Genomic DNA, 10224 nt, shown 5'->3' on the forward strand with positions numbered 1-10224 from the left:
GCGGGCGGTTTGGGATGGCGGGGGGTCGGGGGCGCGTGGACGCGGAGGTGACGCGGGCTGTGAGACGCCGGTGGGGGCAGGGGGCGAGGGACTCTAGGTGCTTGGGGCGCCGAGTGTCAGGGTCGGCGGGGCCGGGGGCCCTGGAGGGTGAAACCCCCTCCCCCCCCGCCCCCGTTAACCATGGAACCACCCGCCCCAAGGCCATGAGTGCCGATGGAGCAGGGACCTCGCTGGGCCGAAGAGGGCTGGCGGTGATTGGGTTTCAGAGAAGGGTTTGCGCGGAGGGATGGGTGCAGGGACCAGGTTCAGACCTGCACCCGAGTGAGTCCGAGTCCGGCTGTCATAGATCGGGGTGACAGCTAGGCTCTGGGTCAGGACCAGGGGCGTTGAGATCTGTCTCCCTGCTACCAGGCCCTGCGACCTTGGCCGGCCTCCGGAGTCTTACACTGCACTAAGAATCCCGTATTCTTCTTAACATGCATATCCTCTGTTGAGGAGTGAGTTGTCACTTCACTCCTGTGTCCCCCGCTTCTAGGAAGAGGCCTGACACACGAGCTGCTCTCAATAGTGGTTGAAAAAGAAGTGAATTTGGCAGAGCTTTACCCTCCACACTCTAAAGGTGGATTTAAAAATAACTTGGAGAATCAGCTAAGGTTTGCAAAGCCACCGTCTTCCTGTCCATTGGGGTCCAGGAAAAACATACTAGAACTTCCGTGAATATGTATCTTAAACTAAAAATAAGAATGTTATATGTCAAATATCGATACATAACCTCGTGTGCTATGCACAATGGTGCATAAGGGCCAGCAGTGGCATTCTCTCTCATTACATCATTTTCAGAAATTTTTGATGTATTTGCAAGAACCAGATGGAATGGATTTGTGGATTATAGAACCTAGTTTTAATTAAAACTCAAAGAGTAGACAAATGGCTTCAAAGGATTGAAAAGATTCTCAAGAAGGTAATTCCCCCGTGCCACAAACAGACAAGAAAACGAGAGGTGTTTCTTCAAGGAGAAGCATTTATGTCATTGACCTCACTATAAGGTTATTAGATATGAGGAGAACAATTAATCACCAAAAACAGTTTGAAACATGAATTCACATCGCCTGTCATTAATGATTGATCTCATTTTAAATGGATTTGTGCCTTGATATATTAATTGATGATTGACAGAGTGTGACATAATTTATACATAAATATACAAATATTCGGGGGCTATTTGAGTCCCCGATTGAGTGCATAGTAAAACAAATAAATAAATAAAAATAAAGTGATTCTTAAATTTGTGGGGATTGTAAACTTGAGAGTCTGGTGAAAGCTGGATTCCTCTTCCCGCTGAAAAAGGGAGGGCACATGAATAGGACATTTGAGTACAATTTTAAAGGATGATACTTTGAAATCCATCCATGGGCCATCTGACTCCCATTCTGTACTGTCCCCATTTGAGCCTTTCTACCTCCCTAAGCCAGCATAATCTTCCAAATACACTTTGGTAATGCCGCACACTTCAAACTGCAGAATGGCTCCATAATGGCGATTGCAGCACTTCTGGAGAGCCCCAAGAGGTATGAAATGTGTCATTAGTAATTGGTGACTCGTGATAGTTAAAATGTTGGATAGTTAGCTGATGTAAGTGTATTACCATAAAACTTTCATCCTCACTGAGTGCTACCCAATGGCAGAAATTTGGCATAAACGAAGTGTGTTGGTAGGAGGATGTCTCACTCAGGGAAATGACATGCCCTGTGTGTCTCGGGAGAAAAGCTGAGGGTGGCTGTGCTGCAGGTAATGCCAGCTCCTTAGCCAACCCCTTTGAGCAGCTCCCTCAGAAGAGCATTCTTGAGACCAGGGACCAAGATTCTCTCTTCATCCCCCAAAGAGCCTTGTTCAGGGTTACGGACCCATGGGGTTTAGAAAATGTATGTGGCTTGACTGAATGGAGCCTTTTCATAAGGTGCTATATAAAATAGGATGTGAAAACAAATTTTCTTTCTAGTTATGGAAGGGAAATGCTAAAACACATATTGACGAGCAACAGAATCAGTTTTTTCATAGCATGGAATTAATAACTAGTAATTCAATTGGTTTTAAAAACAGGTGACAGAGGACTTTCAGCTTCTAGCAATGGAGATGAAACCCATCAAAGTAAACTTCCTGCCAATAACAATCATAAACCTCAAACAACGTATTAAAAATAGCCATTGGCAGGCACTGGAGAGGAATCAAAAGCAGATAGAGGCTAGGGTGGATATAACCTTTGAATTAAGACATCTGCTTCCTCAGAGGACATTCTCCAGTCTTCCAGGTATACTGGGAATAGAATGCAAGACTTATTGAACTGAGGAGTTGGACATTAGGGTTTGGGACTGTAAATACGGCTGGAAATTTAGTGAGGAAATCCAAGAAAAGGGCAATACATAGAGAGTTGAGCCTTTGCATGCTAACTTATGCAGAATCCATGGCTGAGTCCTGAACTATGCACGTGTGGGGGCGAGATTCCAAGAAACCCAGAAGAAAGCAATAGCTGGAAGCCTGAAAGAGTCAAGCAGAGATTCCAGCAGCTGCCTAATGCTGAGGAGCTAAAGTTAGGAGTTCAAGTTCTACAAAGTTAGAGGGTCTTGGCTAACACCTTAACTCCCTGCTGGAACCAAATTCAAAAGCCTTCAAAAGAAAACAATAGAATCCAGAATCTTTGAAAGGTATTGCCCCCTATGTCCAGTATACAATAAAACATTACTAGACATAAGAAGAATCAAGAAAAGGAGACTCATAGACAAGAGGAAAAATAATCATTTGGGAAAGATTCATAGATGACCTAGTTGTTGAAATTAGAAGACAAGTAGTATAAAATAACTGTGAGAAAGATGGACATAATGGCTGAAGAGAAAGGGAATTTTAGGAAAGATGTGGGGAACCCTAAAATGAACCAAATAGACATTTAGAACTGAAAAATACAATATTTGTAATCAAACATTCATTGACTAGTATTGACAATAGATTGGATCATGTAGAGGAAAAGATCAGTGAATTTGAGGAATGGTTAATAAAAGTACCCAAACTGAAGGACAGAAAAAGAAAAAACATTAAAAAAAAAAAAAGACTAGGGTCCAGTCTATCATAGTGGTCACTTGATTTTGACAAAGACACCAAGATAATTTGCTGGAAAAGGAGAGTCTTTTTTTTTTTGGTCTTTTTTTTTTTTTTTTTTTTTTTTTTTGCAAATGGAGCTGTAACAACTAGATATCTATAGAGAAAATAAAGTTTGACCCTTACCTTACACCATACACAATAATAAGTCACAATAGATTTTAGACTTAAACTCAGTAGCTAAAACTATAAAATTTCTAGAAGAAAATGTCAGAGAAGTATCTTTGAGAGGGTCTCAAAGATACCCCAATCTTTTCTTCTAAAAGATTTCTTAAACAGTATACAAAAGGCACAAATCACCAAATACAAAATTGATCAGTTGGATTTCATCAAAATTTAAAATTGCTGCTATTTTAAAAACTGCCTTATTGGTGGTGGGGGGGGGATGAAAAAGGGGAAGGGTCTAAGAGATACAAAATGGTTGTTACACAGTAGTCATGGGGATGTAGGACATAGCATAAGGAATATAGTCAATAATATTGCAATAACTACCGTGTTCCCCCGAAAATAAGACCTAGCCAGACAATCAGCTCTAATGCATCTTTTGGAGCAAAAATTAATATAAGACCCGGTCTTAATTAATATAAGACCCGGTTTTATTTTACTATAAGACCCGGGTCTTGTATTAATTTTTGCTCCAAAAGACGCATTAGAGCTGATTGTCTGTCTAGGTCTTGTTTTCGGGAAACACACTATGTATGGTGTCAGACGGGTACTAGATTTGTTGGGGTAATAGATGGGAGGGGGTTGGGGGCAGGGTGAAAAAGGTGAAGGCATTAAGAAGTACAAATTGGTAGTTACATAAATGGTCATGGGATGTAAAGCAGAGGGAATATACTCAGTGATATGGTAATAACCATGTATAGTGCCAGGTGGGTACTAGACTAGTCAGGGGGATCACTTCTTAAATTACATAAATGTCTAACCACTATGCTGTACAGCTGAAATTAATGTAAACTAATAAAAAAGATGAAAAAACTGCCTTATGACAATGAAAACACGATCCACAGACTGGGAGAAAATACCCACAATACGTAGATGTCTATCCAGAATATATAGACTTCCTACATGCATAAGAAAAAAGATAAATGAGTCATTTACATAACGAGCAAGAGATCTGAAGACTTGAGCAGACACCTCCTATTCGAGGAGACACAAATGAGCAAAAGTTCATGGAAAGGTGCTCATCATCCTTCTCAGCGAGGGGGGGTTTGCAAGATCAAACCACAGTAAGATGCACTTCACACCCGTGGGGATGTCTACAACTGAAAAGACAGATGAGAACAACTGCTGGTGAGGACACTGAGCAACTGGAATGCTCAGGCACCGAGCGTGAGAGGGTAACACTGCGCAGTCACTTGGGATTGCTGTTGGGGAATTTCTTAGAAACATAACCTCGCCTGTGATTCAGTCATTCAAGGCCTCGGTACTTTCCCAAGAGAAATGAAAACACATCGACAAAAAGACATGTACGGGAATGCTCGTGCTCGGGAAACGAACACATCCCAGAGCCCATCAGCAGGTGAGTGGGTAAGCACATGGTGGCGGTAGCTGTAATACTCACGATAACATGCTCAGCGATAAAAACTAACAACCCCCGAGACAGGCAACCACGTGGACAAAGCTCCAAAGCATGATGCTGCGTGAAAGTAGCCAGACACAAAATCATGCATATTGAATGATTCCATTTATGTGAAATTCTAGAACAGGCAACACTGAGCTGCGGGGATAGAATCAGAATAGCGGTTGCCTCTGAAGGGAGGGTGGATTGACTATAAAGGGCCACAAGGAAATTGTGGATGATGAAATGTTCTGTATCCTCAGTGAGGGGACCCACCACCCAGGTTTACCTGGGAATAAAGGGTTTCCTGAGATGCGGGGACTTTCAGTTTTAAAACAGGTAGTCCCAGGGGAGCTGGGACCCGTCAGCCACCCTACATCGTATGCATGTACACATTTGTTAAAACTCAAAGAATTTTGGCATGCACACTTAAAATGTGTGCATCTTATGATGTGTAAATTATACTTCAGTTAAAAAAGAGTATTTAAAGATTGATGGTGGGAAAACAATCGAAGCAATGAAAACACAAGCAGGCAGCAGAAGAGAGCCCTGGTCCTTTATGCGTCATATTAAACTCACAGTTTTAACGTAATGACTGTTGGAAGGGCTGCCTAACACATCACTTACCACACATCACTTCCTCCAGGACGTGGAGACTCCAGGTAAGTAAGTGCTGTGAAGGGATGTTAGGTGTTCAGCATATTTGACACCTGTCTGCTGGGAGAGCGCAAGAGGCTGGAGCAGTTCCATCAGTGCCCCCCCATTTGTTGTGGGGGCTCAGATACTCATGGCTCTTTTCCTACAGATGGACCACAGGTAACCTCAGGGCGCAAAGATGAGGAAGTGATTTGCCCACAGTCCAGGTGGGTTCATTGAGCCAGCTGGAAGGCGTCATGAAGCTCACTTAGTTTTCTCAGTCCCTGCCGGCTACTCACATTTCCCGTGGTCCTTTCTCCCTGTAAACTTTACTATGCTCATGGACAGTGGGCACCTAGAGCCCAGAGGACTGAACCTGGGAATTGTGGGCTGTGTGTGTTTGGATTTGTCTGTTTCCATTTGGCACCGCACAGGCGATCTTCATCGTGGACAGGTCTGTGTGTGCCTGACAGTTTGCACACACGGGGCTTCTGTCTGGTGAGGTATCGGCAGTCACCAGGCCCCCTCCTCTCCTTCAAGGTACCAGTTAGCTAAGACTGTCCTCCCCGGAGGGGTCACTGAATTTATGAGCCAAATGCCATCCTGATCAATTACTCAACCCCACGTCCCCAAAGCAGAATTTTAGCACAGATGTTTCAGCTCTTTTTCAATATTACAGGGAGAGGCTTGCCTTATTTCTGGCAGTGACTTTTAAGAGCACTCTGTGTCCTCAGTTTGCCAATGTTTAAATAGAACAAACATTCCACCAAGTTTTTGTTACGCCGAATAATGCTCGGAGACTTTCTGGTGAGAAAAAACCTTCGAATTTCTTTACATTAAGACAGAAGCAAACAACTCAAGACATCCTGGAGGGGCATAAGTCTGGCATGGTCTTACCCTCAGCCGTGACAGGGGAGGGGCCAAGATGAAGTGCTCTGTGCCAGCGGCTTCTAATCTATTTTAGGAACATAATAGAAACATAGTTTGCCACTTATTCATTTGCATCCTGTGCTTAAGTGGAATTCTTTATACCCACATCCCCAGACACAGAACAGTGTATAAAATTTGCTACCAGCAGTTTGTGAAAGTCAGCTTTGCCTCAAGCAGAACAAAGAGTGTGTGGTTTTCTCCCTATGAAACACTTTTCTTACAGTAAAATGTAATCACAATGCAAGATAGGGTCGTTGGAACAATCAAAGTAAATAACAGCCCCTGTCAAGCGTCTTGCAGAGTCCAGGAGGCTGCAATGCACAATAGAGCACCTACTGTGTGCAGTGTGTGTGTGTGGGGGGATGAACAAGACGCAGTTCTCATCTTCAGTGGGTCTCAAGGCAGTAAACGGTATGATGAATCAAGTCCATAACCGTCGGAGCGTCTCGCTGGGACAATTAGGAAGAAACACTTGCTTTTACAGATCAATATGATTAATTTGCAAGGGAAGAAACTAGCTGAGGAAAGCCCAGGCGGACCACTGCACTGCAGCTTGCTTTTCACAGTGTCACGGGCCACGATTTCACTGTCTTCAGGATGAAAGTGTCAAACCACGAAGGGTAGAGGACATGCCACTCCAAAATATGCCTCTTTGGCACGAGAACTATTCTGAGCTGATTATTTTGAGGAGCAGCAGACACAGGAAAAATTCAGAAAACAGTGGAAGTTGCCCTTTTTAAAGAGAAATTTACATGAATAAAGGATATCCTCTTGTGAAAGGATGTCTCTTTCTGTGAATCAGGAGATGATTTTAAGTCCTAAGAAGCTCTTATCAGTGGAGAAGCCACTAGGTGCAAACAGCCTTGCCCTGGTTTCCTGCGCTTTTCCTGCTACCTCCTGACAACTGCACTCCCACCTTCCTGTCTTTTGTCTTTAGCTGAAGATGGTATTTAAGCCGGTGGCTTGGGCCACTTGGGGAGTCACTCCTTTCCCCTGGGCCTCTCCCACACATATATGACTTATATATGTTAATAAACTCCTGTTTGTTTTCCTCTTGTTACTCTGTCTTTTATCACAGAGGTCTCAGAACTCAGAGAGGTAGAGAGAAAATTACTTTTGTCCCCCTATAGCCTGTATCCTTTCTAGTCCTGCCTCTCTGAGGAGGGGACTCTGGATCCTTGCTCAGCAGCAGAGCTTAGCTGTTGATGGAAGCCTCTGGCGGCCCTGCTGGGACAGAGAGGAGGTGCCCCCCTTAGAAGGAGGAGCGCCTCTGGCCTTGGGGAGGAGTGTGGGAGTGGGACCGGCAGTGACAGGGCTCAGGGATGGGCCAAGGCTGATCTCAGGAAGGAGGGACAGCCCTGCAGAACAAGCCCAGATAAGGGGACAAAGATGTGTTGGTGCCCCGCTGAGAGAGGAAGACAAAGAAGAGACTGAGAGCTGGCCACACGTCACACGTCCGAGGGTATGGTAGTGTGTTTGGTGTGTGTGTGGTGTGTGTGTGTGTGTGTGTGGGCTCACACATGTGGGATATGATACATCAACTCTCTGCTTCCCAGTCTTGGGCAAGAACTAGCTTTTGTCTTTCCGGGTGGTTGATGAATGGATTGTGGGGAAAACTGTCAAAATGAGGTACACTCACGTTATTTCAGTTCCTAGTGTCCATTCACTCCTTCACTCATTCATTCATTCACATAGCCACTGAATTCTGTGCTAGGGAAGGCTTCAGATGGGAAGCCTGACTCTTTTGTTTCTGCTTTTTTCATTTACCCACCAGTCATGTGTTCACTCACCAACTCAAGTAATACTTCCCGAGTGTCCTCTGGGAATAGGATGAGTGGGGATCCTCCTTTTGCAGAGTTCAAGGCCAGGCAAAGCCTCTGTGGGCGTGCCTTTCTCTCAGTTGTCTCGTTTCTGGTGGTTTTTCGGGCTTCCACAGTTGCCATTCCTGCAGTCAGGAGCCTTCTGCTGTGGAAGCTCACCCCACCTCTGCTCCCCGGCTGCTTCCTGGAAAGGTGTTTTCTGTGTCCCGTGGAGGGTCACCGGCTCCTTGGGCTGCAGGATTGAGGAACAAGAATCCTTCACAGCAACCTGGGGAGGAAGAGGGGCACATATCTGCCCTCAGGGGCCTGGCCTCCACGCTGGCATTTCCCCCAGTGCGCCCACTGGGGAGGAGGCGCTACGTGCTTTTCACGATTCTGATTATCTCAGGGGCCTCCCCCCATGCCTTTGTAATAACGTTTATGTACTGCTGATGGGGATAATTTAATTTGCCATTACTATTTAACTTTGCCAAGTTTTCTTTGGCCTCCTCAGTAGACAGTAAGCTCCCTGAGGGCGTTTCCACATGGCTCCTTCAGTCTTTGGCGCAGTTCTGGGGTCCGGGAAGGTTTTTGATAACTACTCATGGTCTCAGTCCCGGAGGCCTGGGAATCCAGGTGGCCAAGGGTTGGCTCCTTCAGGAAGAATCTGCCACAGGCCCCTCTCCTAGGTTCTGGTGGTTACTGGCAATTCTTGGCAGTCCTTGGACACGTATTTGGGGAACGCTTTTCAACCTAGTACAAGCACCTAGAATCTAAAGTCCCCCTCTTGGTCAGGAACCACCAAAAGACTGGCCCGGGGCAAATGTCCAAATGACCTACACAAAAGCCATTGGCTGACCTTCTCATGAGTGTGTGCATGGAAAAGGGGTTCTCCCGGAAGTCACCTCACAGGTGACCTGCTCACAGATTCCTAACTGGGCGGGTCATGGTGGGCAGTCACGCCCAGGCACTTGGCTTCTTTAGTGAAAGGTTGACCTTTGCTTAAGCAGCCCTGTCCTTCGTTTCTGTGCAGCGAGGTTCACACCTTTGCAATGCCTCTTTTCAGACCCCTAGGGTGAGCACGTAATCCTGTTAACTGTCCTACCATCCAAACCCTGCCTGGCTTTCTCCTACCTCCACGTCATCTTCCTTATGTTCCCTCCTTAATTCCTGATGTGTAAAATAAGCTGCAAACTGTCGTTGTAATGAAGCATTTCTCTCAGTCTGTTGACGTACTGCTTCCAGGTGCACCCTCTGTCTGGCTCAAATCAATTTTTGTAAAAATTCTCTGCATATTTGAAAATACTGACATTGACAAATATTGGTGACATCCAAGCTGCTATGGCTTGACTGGATTCCCCCCAGAGTTCCTATGTGGGAGTCCTAACCCCCCATTCCTCAGAATGTGACCATATTTGGAGAGAGGATCTTTACACAGGTGACTGAGTTAGTGAGGTCATTGGGGTGCCCTAATCCAATAGGACTGGTGCCCTTCTAAAAGGGGTATGTTTGATCATAGACACACGCACAGGGAGAATCCATGTGAAGATGGAGGCAGAGATGGAGGTGGTGCTTCTATAAGCCAAAGGACGCCAACAATTGTGGAAGCGGGGGAGAAGCCTGGGACAGGTTCTCCCTCACGGCCTCAGGGAACCAACCGTGATGACACCTTGATCTTAGCCTTCTGGCCCTCAGACGGAGACAATAAATTGCTATTATTTAAGCTGGCCAGTTTGCAGTACTTCGGTATAGCAGACCCAGTACGCTAATACACAGTGGTTGGGTAGGGAAGCACTTTTTATGGGCTTTCCCTACGTCTGGATCTTCCTTTAGTCCTGCCTGGTTTCCTCTGAACAAGAATGAGCATTTTGGTGGAGTCTCCTTGATGTTTCCTGCATACTCGCGTACAGTGAACTCGTGGCACAGCAGTCTGTGACCTCTGCTGTTGGTCCTGCCACCCACGGCTGCTCTGGAGACGAATATGGCCTCTCCAGGGAGCCTGGAGGCTTGGGAGGGATGGGAGGGGGGTGCTGGAGTGGGTCTGTTCCAGAGCCTTTCTTAGGGAGGTCAGCCAGGAATCCAGTAAAAGCTGAGGAACCACGTAAGAAGGAAAAGGAAAGGAAATCCAACAGCTGGGGGTGGGGGGCC

The sequence above is a fragment of the Rhinolophus ferrumequinum genome, chromosome 8 (assembly GCF_004115265.2).
Source record: "Rhinolophus ferrumequinum isolate MPI-CBG mRhiFer1 chromosome 8, mRhiFer1_v1.p, whole genome shotgun sequence".
Lineage (NCBI taxonomy): Eukaryota > Metazoa > Chordata > Mammalia > Chiroptera > Rhinolophidae > Rhinolophus > Rhinolophus ferrumequinum.